Source organism: Pinus tabuliformis, chromosome 7, assembly GCF_031772625.1.
Source record: "Pinus tabuliformis cultivar Carrire ecotype Pingquan chromosome 7, CPIR1, whole genome shotgun sequence".
NCBI lineage: Eukaryota > Viridiplantae > Streptophyta > Pinopsida > Pinales > Pinaceae > Pinus > Pinus tabuliformis.
Genome location: NC_142293.1, coordinates 1046916499 through 1046934276, shown reverse-complemented (window position 1 = coordinate 1046934276; position 17778 = coordinate 1046916499). Strand labels below are relative to the sequence as shown.

Here is a 17778-nt window from a genome sequence, read left to right as displayed (position 1 = left end):
CCCACTCCAAAACTTATACATATTCCCATGATCTATGCTTATGATTAATAATTGCGGAATTAAAAGTGTTGTAAAGAGGTGTATGTTTGTATTTGTTTTTAAACTGTTCAAGTGCTTATGTATATTTTCTTATGCTGATATTTAAACACACATAATAGTAAATAAAGCAGCAAATCAGCAAACACATAAGACAACAATATCATTAGGAGTTCACCCAAACCTCTTGGGCTACGTCTCCGTGAGCTCTAGTCAACTCGACTAGGCTCTCTGGGATTATGGTAATCTTTCTTTTACAAGTTCTACACTCAACTCCATTGATTTACTATTGAACCTATGGGTTTAGAATACCATCTTATCCCTAGCTATCCATACTCTGCAGACAGATCTAGGCTTCTCTGGACTAGGCTCCTTCAATTAGTGCTCTGAGCTATCTTGAGCTCTAGCTTGCACCAACTCCCTCAGAACTCTCTTAACTGTCTTTGGAACTCCTTCTTCTATCTTCAACACACTCTGGACATCAGCAATAACTTGATCATTTCGATCTCTTTGTTGTTCTGACTTCATTACAGCTTCATGGCTTGTAGAAGTCCATTGAGCCCTCCGACTCTACGGCTCTGCCTCCAACCTCTAGTGGCTATGCCTTTGTCAGCGCTCTGGCTCTACCTTCCAACCTCTGGTGGCTGTGTTGAGCTTCTCTGGGCTTCTTCGAGCTTCCTCTGAGCATTACTCTGCCTAAGCATACGAGAATCCTCTTTCTCTATTCTTTCTATGTTTTGCTCGGCTTTTGCATGAATCCCTGTCAATTATTTTCTCTGTGTATTTAACACACATCAGTTACGCCTCTTCGAGCATGGAAGACCGATAGTTTTACCAAAGAATTTGTTTTCCAATTGAAATGAATCGGCGGGCACAGGCAACCTAGTCGTTTGGCCTTCCTGTGCAGAAATCCCGAAAATAGCCACATAACGGAATACACAGGCAAACTAACGAAAAACACATCATGGAGCGTTTTGCCGAGTTTCAAATTATATTTAATCATGTTTATAATCCCATCGGGTCCGCACATATCGCAATCGCATTGCGTAATGCTTAAAAACCCAATACACGAAAATACAAAGAAATACATTGAAAAACAAATTAACCCGGATCTCAAAGAACAATAAACTCGCCACTATAATGTCGTCGGGTCCGCCCATCGCAATCGCATGTCGCATAGGCCCCGCTCCTTTGTATTGTGGCATCCCGATTCACCGATCCCTGATCAGCGCTATCGGCGCATCGCACATCAGTGCTATCGCATATCGGTGAGTCACATGGTCACGGGTCTTGGTCCTTCAACCTTCTTGATTAGCGATTGTTGATTCAATCACAACCGTTGATCCCTTTTATTCATTCGATGACTACAATGGAAGCGCTCGTCGCAAGACTTTAAGCTATGGGTCTCGGTTCTTCTCCCTTGGTTCGTTGCGATGCGATCTTGGCAGTTAATCTGGACCGTTGATCTGCCTTTTAATCTGACGGTTCGTATTGAACCCTAAACAGTAAACAGTCTGCTCAACCTCTGTCATTGATCTTGCGATCGCCAATCCAACGATTAACAACATTTTCGGTTGGCCTACTTGCGTGGAGATCACCCGCCTGAAAAATCGGTTTTCTCTCTCCTGCCACGTGTTGCGTGTCCGCCAATGTATGGAATCGGGTTCAACCCTTCCAATACCATTTACCGCCTAGATCCTGCCCGAAATACCATTTATCGCCTTCTTCCTGGAACTCAAAAAGGTTTTAGCTCGATTTCTATAAATTCTTCATATCCACTTGGTCACTAGTGCCCACGTGCTTTATCTGAATTTCAATGTAAAATGTGCTTTAAAAAGGTTTAGCGCTTAACAAAGGTTTTTAGCGCATAAGCTAATATTAACCCTTAGGCCAAATTTAATAAGAAATGCATTCTTTTCTAAGGACATTAGGCAATCTTCTTTTTACAATAAATCCTTAATCCGAAGTCCATTTTAGCCCATTAAAATTGTGTTAGATTCAGAATGAAGAGATCTATGCAACGAGACTATTTCCAAGAGCATCCTTTGACTTTCATTTTTCTCTCTGAGGAATATTTTTAGACTTACAAGTCTATACTAGATCCATTTTGGATTAGGGGACCACCTCGTGTTATCTCATACCTTTGTCAGTCTTTCAACATATGGGGACCCACATTGGACACACACTTATCACATGGAGAGAACATAATTTATAAGCTAGTATTGAGATTCAAGGAATGAGGGGACCACCTCATGTTATATCATTCCTTAATTGGTATTTTGACATATGAGGACCCGCATCATACATAAAAACATGCCATAGGAGAGAACAAACCCATAATGGTCCATTAATTTATTGCATACCATGAAGCCATCCATCATCAAATAAATTGGCTTCCATGAATTCATTGAATAAATTGGCTCTCTTTCAATCAATTTAATTATTTCATCATTTTCTTCTAGAAAATAAATCCACATCATGAATAGTAGGAAATTTCATAAATTTGTATGTCATCACAAAAGGCACTGTTATTGTTATCAATACCATTTGCATAGATTTGGTTACTTTTGTGCATGACTCATTAAACACTTCATCATATAAGTTCATACAATCACATGATGCAACATCACATCATATCGTGTACTTTTAAAACATAATAATATAGTTTCATATGGACATAATTTAGCCATCAAAAGAATAATTGTTCAAAACTCCCATATTGAGTCTAAGTTAATCAATCCTAATCAAACAAGACCGCATAAGAGCCACTTAGTTTAATAAAATATTTTAATGTCATGATGTGTTGTATGTACTCTAAACAATAATAAAATTGTAAAATGAGTTGTAAAAATATTTGTTTAACTTTTTTTATTATTATTTTTAATATAATTAAACATTTTTTTGGTAGATAAAGGTTATATATATAATTGACATTGAAGAAAATGATAACAAGTTAATAATTACGCATTTAATATTGAATGATGACAATTTTTTATATAATGTTCATATTATAGTACACATGTCATGTCATTAGAGTATAGATTGATATAATGAGAGTTGTACAAATTGTACACATGTTATTTTTACATATTTTTTCAAATTTATATTTTTTAAATTATTTTTTTGTAAATTAAAAAATAAAACCCATAAAAATGGTATATTCAATACTTTACACCAATGAGAAAATAGAATTTTTTATTTTATTTTAATTACTAACCATTTGTGTTTATGGTCCATAGTAATTAATATATAATGTTATTTTTCAAATTATTTATATTTATTGTACATAGTAATTAGTGATATAGTACATAGTAATTAATAATCGAGTACACAAAAGTCAATTATTGTCATCATTACACAATAAGAGGGGTGACACTTTAACCAATCATATTTGAGATAAATAGAAATAAATTTTATTTAAAAATAATAAATTTAATTTCATAATGTTAAACTTTGCATAGACTTAAATTTTTTTAGTCAAAGGAAAACTAATAGCAAGTCAATGCACAACTTAATAAGTTATATCCAATGTAGATATAATAATATAATTTTTACATTAAAAACATGGATAACAACACAATTATATTGATTAAATTGAATAGTCTATAAACCATTTCAATTATTTCATTTGAATGTTCTATATGTTATTTTAATATTGTGTAATAAACAAAATGTAAAAGAATATATGAAAATTTCAATCACATATTTCTAATAAGAAATTATAGTAAATAAAATATGGTATTTAGTTTTTATATTTTCTAAATAATTAGTATATTATGATTTAATGTTATTTGATCATTTTTATTTAGTTATATAAAACATAAATTTTTTATTAGAATTTTGTGTTTATAGTTTTTTTTATTAGTCATTAAAATGGCAAAATACATAACTTTAGTTGACTATATATATATATATATATATATATATATATCCATTACTCTATTAATTTTTTATTTAATAGTTATAATTGTACATTTGGTTAAAGTTTTCACATTAAATATTCTCCAATTTATTTGGAATTTGTTTGGAATTTGTTTGTAAATAAAATATTTATAATTATAGTCCGCATGGGGTAGCTCTAGTGGCGATGGTCATGGAATGAAGTCTCACCGAACCAGAGATCTTTGGTTCGAATCTTGTGCTACCCTCCCCCCATAGTGGGGTGAATAATGGACATGTAAACTCAAAGATTGGAGAGTCCTACCAAGCTTACAATATATATATTTTTGAAATTGTTGTATCAAATACTCTTCAATTTATTACATTTTTTTAAAATTTGATCTAGAATATGTTTATATTAAATACTCTTTAATTTATCATATTAATATGAAATATATATAAATTATGAATATATCTATAATGTGTGTTTTTTAATTATATTTGAATAAAGCTTTTATCAAAATTTAAGAAAAAAATAGCTTTAAAAAAAAACAGACCATATACTCGAATCTCGTCGACAGATGGCTATTGTAGTTGTCTTTAGTCGTGCCACCAGAGGATGAGAGGCTACACAAGTTCATGTCATTTACACTCGGACGCCATGGATACATGTATCCATTCTACCAGTGTGGGAGCCAAGATACCAATAGCCATGCCCTGCAATTCCATGTTAGAAAAGCGAAAGAGATTGGTGTTGAAACCATGGTGACTTTCGAGAAAGAGGAATTCAACAAGTAGAGCAAAATTAAGCTCTCAATGGATGAACCAACCCACTCCAAAGCAACCCCAAAGTAAAAATAAATAGTTTTTGTGATGCAACTGAAACTATCTAGATGAACAGAACGATCCCCTAGCTTGTTCTTACCACGGTCACATGAACGATAATTTCCCTTTGTCTAGCCTGTGTTGACACTAGAATTTCTTGTCGGTGCTTGTTATTTGAATTGATAAGAGGATTCAACATCTAATCAACCTTTATGTTGTTTTTTTCTTTCAAGAGATCACTATAAAGCAATCTAATTTGTGACATAATTATAAAGCTTACATAAATGATAAAATCAAAGATTATGTTTACTTGAAAACTGAAAACCCCAAAAATGCTCCAAGACAAATAAAAATGACAATAACAATTGATCTCTTTGAAGATATCAGGTCTGAGTGAAATCCTCCCTAGCAACTGATTTGCACATAAAAACATGTTAAAAAAATTATCAAGTTATATACAACATGTGACAGTAATGACAATTTCATCCATACACTGCCAATAATATAGTATTTTACTAATTTACTTTAGATTACTTACATTAAATTATCCAACAGAAAAAACAATTATTCGATTCTAGTTTTACTTAGTTTATGAAACTGCAATGCTCCGATATAAACAAAAAGAAAAAAATAAATTAAGGGATAATATTTGCCATTGGCTAATTGTCCATTTTTGTCCCAAAAGATTTCATGATTGAAAGAAAGAATTTGTGTAGATTTCTATGGGATTAAATCGTGCTCTTGAGGCTACCAAGGGTCATAACCTACCAGTCAAATTTTAAGAAACATATTTTCTTACATACGATTCATCCATTATTCAAGTTAGTTTTTGAACAAGGATTCTTGAAGTTTGTTAGTTTTTTATCAGGGATTCTTGAAATTCGTTAGGTTTTGGCTATAAAATTGAGGAATACAGTACACAATTGCTGAAAACAATGACCAATTAAAAAAAAACTCCAACATTTTCTCAAGTAATTGTCATTTTAGATGGGCCTACATATATTGCTATAATTTAATTGTGTAGTTGTGTCAACTGGCATGAATTTTATTTACCAAGGGAATCAGGCTTATCTACAACCTACATGTTTTTGAAACTCTACTCCAATGCCACCGTGATTCCATTTTTGCAAAACATCATGACAGATGTAATTGTCGTCATCATGCCTTATGGAAACTAAATTGTACATTTGGTGGCCATGCAAAGCAGGTGCTATTGATTCATGGCAAGACACATCTCACATCATTCAAATTCAAACTAAATTGTACATTTGGTGGCCATGCAAAGCAGGTGCTATTGATTCATAGCAAGACACATCTCACATCATTCAAATTCAAAGTAACTGCATCTTTTCAATGTCTGTCCTAAACCACCCCCAAACTCATGGTAATTGCTTTTTCTAGGAATGTAAATAATCAACAACTGTGGGAAACTCCAATGGTCGGGGTCGTGTGAACTGGGGTAGCCAGTTCTTTGCATTTTAGAGGTCACGAGGATGAAAAACCCAGAATCGACAACATGAATGAAACTTTATCCATACAGGCATTGTTAGTGTTATTAAACCAATACTCATGTTAAACTCCAGTTCTGGGTCAAAATGCAATCCTGGGGTAACGTAAAGTTGCCTGGGCGCTGCTTCACTAGGGGATTTGGTATGTAACTTAAGGTTTTGCATTCTCTTTCTACAAAACCCCGATGTATCTAATTACTGAAGAAATCTCAGCAGAGGACGAGTTTCTCATCGGTTTGGAAGAACATAGATTTCATGCTCTCTGATAATTATTTTAAGGTGCACCATTACATTTTATTTGAAAAGCTTACAAGTTTTGAAAGTTTCGTGTATTGGATGTGCTTTGTTCAATTTTATTACACATATTCGCAAACATTGCCATACAAAGCAGTAGACACAAATTTAGCCACAACCACATACAAATATAATAAACGAAGAAGCTAATTCTTCTGCAACTATTTTAAGGAGAAGCGAGGTACATGTTAGTGTCAGCCTTTGTAGCCTTCCTCCAGTGATAAAATATGCTCTTATAAAGTGACTTTAAGGTGTCAAGGTCAATTTTGTCATTTCAAAGAGTCTTCAAGCAAAATTTGGTCACTAGGCATTAGGTCTAGGGTTTGCTTTCACTCCTTTCAAAGTTGCCCAAATGTCAGTCTATGTCACTATTCAGCTGAGTCTATCATCATTCATATGGTTTTTATCATCATATCAGGTTCCATCGGGTCATGTTACACCTTGTTCATGCTTCAGTTGCCCCTAGGCAAGGTTCATTTCCCTCTCCTAGGGTTTTGAAGGCAATTTCTCTTGAATGGTCAAATCATTAGCAAAACTTGTATCCAGATGTTCATACACCTTCCCCTATCCTTCATGTACCTTATTAAACACTTCCCATCACTGAGATCCCCCAAATTCCTCATTTTTCCACAAACCCTAGTTTCTTGCCACAACTTGGCAATTTTCTAGGCTAGGCCTGTGTTTTGCCCTTTTGGACCCCTTCCCCTCACTCGATCTCTGAGATTCCACTTTCCCCTACTTCCTCACATCCCTCCCTACTTCCAAAAATTTCCCCAAGAATTTAGAAGCCCCTTATCCACTTCATTTCGCTTCATTTCGACAAAATCCCTTGTTTCACACATCGGGATAGGTTTCATTCAAATGATGTTTCAGAGCAATAAAAGATGAATTTTGGAAAAGTGAGAGAGGTTTTTGTTCAAAACATGCCAAGGAAGAAAAAACTCCTTCACTCTTTACACAGGTATGATGGTTTTGGATAAATGTCAAAAATACAATCGCCTCGGGAGAATTGATGCACCTTTGAAGTGACCTTGGGAAAATCAATTTTTATCCTAGCTTGGTTGGCAAAATAACTTTCTTGATGAGTCAAAGGATAACTAGACAAAAATATCTTTCCAATGAGCTATCATGAGCTCAATTTGGAGTTGAGGAAGGCATTCAAAAGTTGACTGCAACAGCACTCTGCCTTGAGGCAGCCTCATTTGGCACATTTTGACCAATCTTGGGAGATTTGATTTTTGACAAGGAAAATGAACTCCAAATTGAAAAATTCCAATTGGTTTGGAAAGTAGACTCAAATACCTTTCCAACGAGCTATCCTGCGCCTGATTTGGACACCAGGAAGGCCTCCAAAAGCCTCCTGCAAAATGGCGCTATGCATATAGCTTCCCCTGCCTTTGTAAAATAACACTGGCGCTACGCATATAAGGAGCGCTACGCATTGGGCCAGAACACAAAATTTTTTGCCACTGCTCTTCAAAATTCAAATTCTCTCAGTCTCCTTTGCCTCTTGTAAGTTTAAATCATCTTGCTATTATCTTTGGTCAGTGTTTGGAGTTGTTTGAAGATCGGTTGTAAGAGTATGAATGTTGAAAAACACAAACCCTACTCTCTTGCAGTCCACTATTCACACGGCCCTATTTCCCACAGTTCCTCCCACATTTGGCATTTGAAACAAAAGCACCAAATCCTCATTCTTCATCTCATTTAAGCCAACACAGATTTTGCAACATCATGGAGGCGGACAACAACACATCATACAACCAAGACAGAGATTGCACCACTGAACTGCATACACCAGGAGGACACTGAAGCGCCGTGAAACACCTGATCCACTCCGGATTTTGGTGGAGGCTTCGTTGGCTGGGCATGATACATGATGGAGGGTATTCGCTCCGAATTTGAGCAAATTCGGAGAACTTTTTGTCATTTTAAAATATTTTGGCCTAAAAACAGATTTTTTAGCTATACGAGTAGCGCGTCGACGCGCTCGCTTTTGATTGGGACACTTTCTGGAGGGAAACTTTATATTTTTGGGTCTGTCATGGTAAGTTATGCATGCTCAAGTATTGCCGAAGCATTTCATCAAATTCTGGATGATCAAAAGGCCCAAAAACACCATGAAAACCACCTTGCTGCCACCTTTTGCACCAGCAGGAAGTACTTCTGGGAGAATGAAGTTTTGGAGGGGCAAATGAGCTCTAAATTGAAAAATTCCACTTGGATTGGAAAGTAGACATCCAGGGCTTTCCAACGAGCTATCATGAGCTCAATTTGGATGTCGAGAAGTGCCCCAAAAATACGCTGAAAGGTGCGCTACGTATAGAGATCAGGGCGCTACGCATAGAGGTTTTTGGTCAAATTTTCATCCTCCAGCTCAGGAATTCGGCCAGTTTTCACCAATTTCACTTCTTGATGAGATTTTTGACCTAGATTGACATAATTTGATGTGTATGATGTAACTTGGCACTTATTTACCTTATTCTAGATGATTCATTCACAAAATAACAAAATTTAATGTAATGAATCAGTTTCCTAGCATATAGGGGTTAGTTGTTTGACTACCTAGATTTCAGTTCCTTGTTTAGAATTGGTTCAAACTGCTCCTAGAAGGAGGAGCTCGACCCCTAGAGGTTAGGTAATGGGTTAGCTTGGTCTATATTATGTAAATTTTCAGTCAGTAGCAAGGGTTGGACTCTTCGGAAGATTTTGGCACACTATTGTACATATTTTTCATATTTTGGCTAAGGAAAGATCAGAGGTTTTGCAGCACCTGTTGGGATTCTTGTGGCTTTCAGTTCTTGATGGTGTTATCTCTCAATTTATTGTAAGTTTATTCATGTTTAAATGTATGCCATTCCCTTCTTATGATTTTGAAACTAAATGAATGAGTAAATGAGGTTGAATTCATTGTTCGCAGTGCTCTTCCTTTAAATTTGTTTAGTTTTACATGTTTTCATCAGTTTGGAGAGGATCCATGTTCTCCTTTGCCCTCTTCAGCTCCTTGTCGTTCTGATCCATCCATACACCTGATCAAAGGCATCAAGACTACTGCCTACCTCGCCCCAACTCGAATTCTGCAAAGATCTGACCTTAATCCCCGGACCCAAAATTGGTTTTCCCGTTTCTCCAACAAAAAACTCAAAAATCTAAATCAAACTTTCCTATCTCTTTACTAGCCTAAAATCAGTATTAATTTTGAGTCATCTCAGCCCCTTTGAAGACCTTTTGCCGAGACAGACCCGGAGAGAGCCCTCTCTTGTCCTCGTAGGGCTAGCTACGAGGCTGAGCTTGGTTTGATGTGGCCTTGAGTTTTGCCTTCCTCAGCCTGAGGCAGATTTGAGCGCTAACAGTACATACCTTTATAAAAAAGACGTTGATACGCAGAAAGCTGAGACACACAATGTTGAGGAGCAACAACAAGACGCAAAGCATAGAAAGCAGAGCAGCATCAAAAAGACACCGAGCACAATAGTTTGGACTGGAAAAATGATGCAAAAAAGGCTGAAAAACGATGCAAAAAAGGCATTGGTAAGAAATTATTAATTCTTAACCTAGGCTACCTCTAAATGTCGCATGCATCAATATTTTAAATGCCCAACCACTCCATTGAAACATAATTAAATGCGCAGACAAAAATAAATAGAGTAATAGTGCCCAAAATGTCATTGTCGCTGAAATGTCACTCGTATGAAATCACTGCAAAAGATATGGATTGTGAGCTGGACTGAGGAGGACAACTGCTGGAAAGCTTGTTCATACAATTTTGTGATGATTGCTCAATAAGACCAAAAGATTAATAGCCAATTAGATTTAGGAAAAATAAAATAATTTATTTTAAAAAATAAATTAAATTAGTTTCCAAATGTTAACTTTAATCAATATGATTTAATTTTTAGTCAAACTTAAACTAATTGGCAGTCAAAAAAAATTTGAACACGTAATACCTGCCCTGCGGCAGGGATATATATATATATATATATATATATATGAAAAATTAAAATTAAATAACTTCTACTGGAATTAACATACATAATAATAATTGAGTTATTATCACATCCCTAGTGAAACACCACACCACAAATAAAATTTTCTTTTTCTTTTTATTAATATTCATTTATTGTACATTCGTCTTAATATTGATGTCATTCATTGGTAATAAAAGCATCAATGATATTAAATGCATTTATAGATTTACGGTTGAAGTAATGTGGACTTGATGTTAAACGCCAGATAAGTTGTTGATTTAGAGTTGGATCACCAACCCTTACTATGGTTAACACCCATATCATATATATGACATAAGGTTTCCTATAGCCAACGTTAATAATTAATAAACTTAGGTTTTAAAACATTTTGGTTTTATTTTATTATGGAAGTCTCTGGACCATTGCGTTAATCCATCCACCTGTCCACCTTGGGAGTGGTGACCTCATCGATGGTCCAGGATGGAGATGGTCATCCAACGGTGGATATTGCTTAGAGCCGGGTCTTAGCAACTACCCAATCAAACCATATTCCTAGAGGCTCATTTGCGTTGTTTGTAGTAGGGTTTTGAGTTTCTCCTTTGCACAGAGTCGAGAGTTCAGTCAAGTGCCTCAATCTTCTTCCATGGATGTCGTCACCTTCCCAATGTAAGATTACAAGGTTTTTCAACTTCCTGTGACAATTTTTTTGAGTTCAATTTCACTATATTTCATGGTTCTCCACTTTATTGTACTAATTTTAGTTCTTGAGCAATAGGAAGGCTTAAACCCATATTTAGGGGTTGTGGCTTCAGCAGTAAAGCATGAAACTCTGCTCATATGCTCTATAACAAGTAACCCCACTAGTTTTATGCGTGAAGTTCCACGACTCTGGAGTATGATTTTGCTTGTTAATTTTGTATACCACCGTTCGGTTCCTAATTGTTGTCGTTCTGGTTGCACATGAATCTTTCTCTCCTATTGTTCATGGCTAAGGATCCCTCAATATGTGCGCTAAGGTTTTGGGCTTCTTGCGTCTTTCTAGGTACATAAGGTTATGAGTTCCAAACTTTGTTTGCTTCCCTGCGGTCTACAATCTATGTTTGAAGGACCACTATTTGGCCTTAGGATCTGCACATATATATTTCTTTTGGGTTCCTTGGAGGACCCTTCCCTAAATACAATATAATTTTAAAACTGTAAATGGGTTCTTATTTGTTGTAATTCGGTGCTCTGATTTCGGTAATGGATTCTTTGCGAACTCAATTACTAGCCCAATTTCTATGCAACTGTAATGTAAGTCTTAAATTTATTTTCTGCACAACCAAGTTCTAGTTGGAATGCATCTTAAATGGAAACCCTCGTTACCTAGCAGTGTCGGCCTATCTCGATGATTGCAGTTGTTTATAAAAACTTGGTTTGGTTATAAATTCTATAGTTTACCATGTTTTCAAAATCTTGTCACTATGCTATTTGGCAGGAATATTAATTTCTAGATTAACTGAATTTTGGTTAAATTTATAAGTAGTGTTTTAATTACAATAATCCCTTTTGTGTTTCTTTACTCTTACAGTTCTGTTTGGCTCCTTTTAAAAATTTCCAGGTTTAACAGAAAAAATAAAATATTTAAATTGATACATACAATATATAGTTCGTTCATTAGAAATTCATACGACTATGCCCTTGTTTAATTTTCCACACTTTGGGATTGTCTTCCGCCTAGGCCAATGCCTGGCTAGGCTAGAAGACTAACCTGATTTATCCTACTGGTTTATCGGTCAAATTTCTATGCAACCCTGTTATTTTTTTTTGTTTTCTAAACCTTATCAGCCAGAGCAATAACCTAGTACTACTGTTAATATACTCTGTATAATTTCTAATTTCACTCACAAGAAGTTTGTAGCAATTTTACAAAGACTCGGTTTTGCAACTTGTACTAAACATATATACAATATATTATAACAATTTTCACAAAGACTCAATTCTGCAATTTATACTAAACTTATATAAACTTACATAAACTAAGTATCTTATTATTTGTATAACCATCTAAGTTTGACGATACTTATCTGCAATATTGTAAGCATGTACTTCTTTATTTCTTTTTCCAAAAATCAATGTTGTTCCTCCCTACCACGAGATTTGTCACGAACCAATCTCCCCTCGTGCTCTTCTCACAACCAAGGTAGGGTGTAACAACACACAACTAGTTCTTCGGCGACTACTTGGTGATTAACCAAACTTAGTCCAGCTAGCTTTTTTGAATTTGTCTAACTCTTCAACACAGATCACTGATACGTAGAAAGCCAAGACACACAAAGTTGAGCAGCAACAACAAGACACAGAGCAAAAAAGGCGGAGCAACATAAAAAAGACACCGAGCACATCAGTCTGGACAAAAAAAATGATGCAAAAAAGGTTGAAAAATGATGCAAAGACGAGACTAGTAAGAAATGCTTAATTCTTAACCTAGGCTACCTCTAAATGCCACATGCATCAATATTTTAAATGCTCAACCACTCCACTGAAACATAATTAAATGCGCAAACAGAAATAAATAGAGTAATAGTGCCCAAAATGTCGTTGTCGCTAAAATGTCACTCGTCTAAAATCACTGCAAAAGATATGGATTGTGAGCTGGACTGAGGAGGACAACTGCTGGAAAGCTTGTTTGTACAATTTTGTGATGGTTTCTCAATAAGACCGAGAGCTTAATAGCCAATTAGATTCAGGAAAAATAAAATAATCTATTTAAAAAAAAAATTAGTTTCCAAATGTTAACTTTAATCAATATGATTTAATTTTTAGTCAAACTTAAACTAATTGGCAGTGATTTTTTTTTGAATGCGTAATACCTGCCCTATGACAGGGATAATAAATAAGATAAATCACAATGCATAGTGTTTGCATCCTCCCAGGTAGTAGACCCTAGACTATATTGATCCCATTTGACCTTAACCCATTAAACTTTTCAATTCTTGAGCATAGAAAATTTTAGGGATGAATCTTAGCCCATGGGCGAAATTTAAGGGGTTTTATATTTTAGAGGGGCGAATTTTTTATATTATACCTGTTTTTTTGTAGTTCGCTAAAACATATGTAAAAAATAAATAAATATTGTATTTTAGCCATGAAATATAAGCGGATAAAACACTATTTTGCCTTTCCAAATTTCTTTCAAGCCCTGATTTTCCTTCCAATCACATGGACAAATTTCTTTCAAGCCCCGATTTTGCTTCCAATTGCTCGGATTCCAGGAATGGCACTGGTTAAAGGCTATTTCGCCCTTTACCATTCCTGCAAATCGAAGCTATGGTTTAATTTGCCCCCGATTTTAAGGGTTTTCTTGTTTGATTGCCCTGTATAAATGTGTGTCTCAGTAGAAGCAACTTTGTGATTGATTATGGTTTGATTTTAAATTATATTAAACTATTGTGATTTTGTCTAATATCTCGCAGACTCGTCCAAAGTCTTTGAACTTTCAACTAGAGGAATGGATGCCAAAATGGGGGACATACTCTCGGAAACAAAAATTTAAATGAAGGGCAGGAGTTCGAAAAAATAGAGAAAAGAAAAAATTATTGTTCCTAACATACGCAAGGAACTTGGAAGCCACATTTAGGTTTCCCGCCGTCTCTCATAAATTATGTTTTGAAATGGTTTCTACTTGTGTAGGTGAAGAATGGGGAGAAACTTTCCAAAAACAATTTATCTTGTCTAAGGTTTTATCCTTTGCACCTTCATCACATTGAGATAATAATAACATAGCAATCATAATTCAGTCATGGATCACTTGAATTTTACAACTCTTCTGAAATCTTTGGCAGCAGTCCTGAGACTGTACGAAAACCCACTTATATTTTCAGGATTGCTAGCTTTGAGATTAAAATTATTTTGTCTTCTCGGTATCATAGTAGTTGTGCTAGTATTGAAGAATACCCAATATAGAATTACCAACCCAACAGAGAGTATCTTGATTTCACTAAACAAATCAGTGCATTGTGTAAGGATGGTCAATTGCATGAGGCATTGGACTTATGGGCACAAACGAGCCAACATGTAGTCCCCACATATTCTAATGTGTATGCTCATCTATTGCAAGAGCATATTAAGATAAAAGCTCTGTCAGAGGGCACACAGATTCATGTCTATATGATAAAGCATGGATTCAAGCCTTAGCTTTTCCTGGATAACGATCTCATCAATATGTATACCAAGTGTGATAGTTTAGAGGATCCATGCCAAGTGTTTGACAAAATACATAAACTAGATGTGATTTCATGGAATGTATTGATTTCAGGATATGCCCAACACAGGATCTACAAGGATGTCCCAAGGCATTTTCACATGATGCATAGGTCGGGTATGAAGCCAAATCACTTCACTTTTGCTAGTGTGTTGAGCGCGTGCGCCAACCTAGCAGATCTGGAACATGGCAAGCAGGTTCATACCCAAATCATTAGAAGTGGATATGATAACCATATATTTGTGGGAAATGCACTTGTTGATATGTATGCCAAATGTAGGTTACTAGAAGAGGCACATGATATGTTTAATGAAATGTTTGAAAGAGATGAGGTTTCATGGAATGCATTGCTTACAGGATATGCACAAAATGGACATGGTGTGAAGGCGCTGAAACATTTTCAGCAAATGCAACAAGTAGGTTTGAAGCTGACCCACTTCACATTCGGCAGCGTTCTCAAAGCATGCAGTAGTGTTGTAGCTCAGGAACATGGTAATCAAGTCCATGGACACATTATTAAAACTAGATTTGAGTTCGTTGTCTATGTGGTAAGTTCCATAGTTGATATGTATGCTAATTGTGTAAGCCTAGAGGATGCACTTACAATGTTTTATAATATGCCTAATCAAAATGTGGTAACATGGAATGCAATGATAGTAGGAATTTTCCAGGTTGCAGATGTTGAATCATGCCCAAAATATGGGGAGAAAGCAATGAGTGTCTTTAGGAAAATGCAGCAAAGGGGAATGAAACCTAACCATTTCACCTTCTCCAACATCCTTGGAGTTTGCTCTGGCCTTTCATTTATGGAGAATGGGAAACAAATCTACATTCATATCATTAAAAGCAATTTTGAATTAGAAGAATTTGTGGGAAGTGCTCTTGTTGACTTGTATGCCAAATGTGGGGCAATAGAAGACGCACATAGATGGTTTGATAAAATGTCGAAACAAGATATTGTTTCATGGACTACAATGGTTGCAGGATATGCCCAAAATGGGCACAGTGAAGATTCTCTCAAACCTTTTCAGCAAGTGTTAAGGGAAGGGATGAAGCCAGATTAGTTTACTCTATCTAGTATCCTCGGTTCATCTATCAGCATAGAAGTTGAGGAACAGGGCAAGCAACTCCATACCCACACTATCAAAATTGGATTTGCATCACTTATTGTTGTGGGAAATTCTCTCATTGGGATGTATGCAAAGTGTAGAAGCATAGATGATGCATGCACTTTGTTTAATGGAATGCCTAAGCGAGATGTAGTGTCATGGACGGTGCTGATATCAGGATATGCTCAGAATGGACGTGGGAAAGAAGCCCTCTGACTCTTTGGGAAAATGTAAGAAGAAGGAACAAATCCAAACGATATTACCTTTGTTGGTGTCCTCTATGCTTGCTACCATGTAGGCCTAGTGGATGAAGGTTGTCGCTACCTCGATTACATGACTAGAGACCATGGCATTAAACCAAAAATAGAGCATTAAGCTTGTGTTGTTGACCTTCTTGGTCATGTTGGACACCTAGATGAGGCAAAGCAGTTCATCAATGAAATGAAACTTGAATCTGATGTTGTAGTGTGGTAGGCATTGTTTGGTGCCAACAGGATCAATGGGAATATGGACATAGGGAAGCGTGCAACAAAACACGTTATTGAGTAAGAGCCCCACACATCAAGAACATATGTGTTGCTGTCAAATATATATGCCTCCTATGGCATGTGGGATGATGCAACAAAAGTGAGAAATATGATGAAAGACAAGGGGGTTAAAAAAGAACCAGGTTTAAGCTGGATTGAAGTCAGGAAAACATTTCATTCTTTTGCAGTAGGGGATAGATCACACCTACAAACAACGAGTATCTATGCAAAATTAGAGAGTCTGATGAAGGAAATTAAAGAGGCAGGGTATGTGCCCAACACGAACTTTGCTCTGCATGATGTGGAGCAAGAGCAAAAAGAAACTTCTCTTGCCCATCATAGTGAGAAGTTGGTAATTGCATTTGGGCTTATAAGCACATCACATGGAATGCCTATCAAAGTGATTAAAGACCTCCGTGTATGCAGGGATTGCCACAGTGCTTCCAATCTCATTTCTAGAGTATCTAGAAGAGAAATTGTTTTGAGGGATGGCAATCATTTCCATCATTTCAAGGATGGGTCATGTTCCTATGGGGATTATTGGTGATGAACAGGTAAACAAAATAGGAAATGCTTTGTGAAGTAAAGGTTTGATACTCTGTTGGATATCTATGTTGTTATACTCTCTATTGTGGAGAATGGAAGAAGAAGGTAACATATATGATATCTTTTCATTACTCTTTAAGGCACACAAAAATATTTTTTGTTTATGGAAAAAACATAGTTTTAAAATTGGCTTCAAAAAATTCCAATAATGATTTCTCTTATAACTTCCACAGATCCCCTGCTTCTGATGCATGAAACCTAACTTCCTAGTACCACGGATCCTACAAGATTCTAATCATAATTTTGTATTCCTATCTCATTTCTTTTGACTATGCAATGTTTTAGGAAGTATATGACTTATGTTGTCGCTATAAAGATTCACATTGTGTTACATATGTAAATAGATTGTAAATAACAGCATATCAAATCACTAATAAGGAGTGAGTACGCTAGCATAGTACATGTTACTCAACACTAAACTTGTGGGTTAATAGTTTGAATAGATTTTAGTAAATAATGTATGAGGGCTCAGTTGGACTAAAGTGAGAATAGTTTCTTCTTTATGTGCTATGATTTTTAAATAAATGTTGAGATCTTCAAGACAATTTGATTTAAAATTTTAGAGTTAGATATCTCATGATACAATGGGTCTAGAGGATATTCTTTGCAACTTTGTACTCATGCTTCAGTTATTTTGACTATGCAATGTAGTAAAAAGTGTTTTACTTATTCTGCGTCTATAAAGATTCACATTACATGGTATACGTAGGCAACAATTATAAATAACAACACATAAATTCATTAGGAAAGAGTCATTACACCAATGTAGTCCTTGTTACTTAG

General features: G+C 35.6%; 1 pseudogene; it reads left to right on the top strand.

The window, feature by feature from the left end:
* The window catches only part of LOC149251262 (pentatricopeptide repeat-containing protein At2g03880, mitochondrial pseudogene), a 30772-nt pseudogene extending 13836 nt beyond the window's left edge, over positions 1–16936 (top strand).
* The last annotated feature ends 842 nt before the right edge of the window (positions 16937–17778 follow it).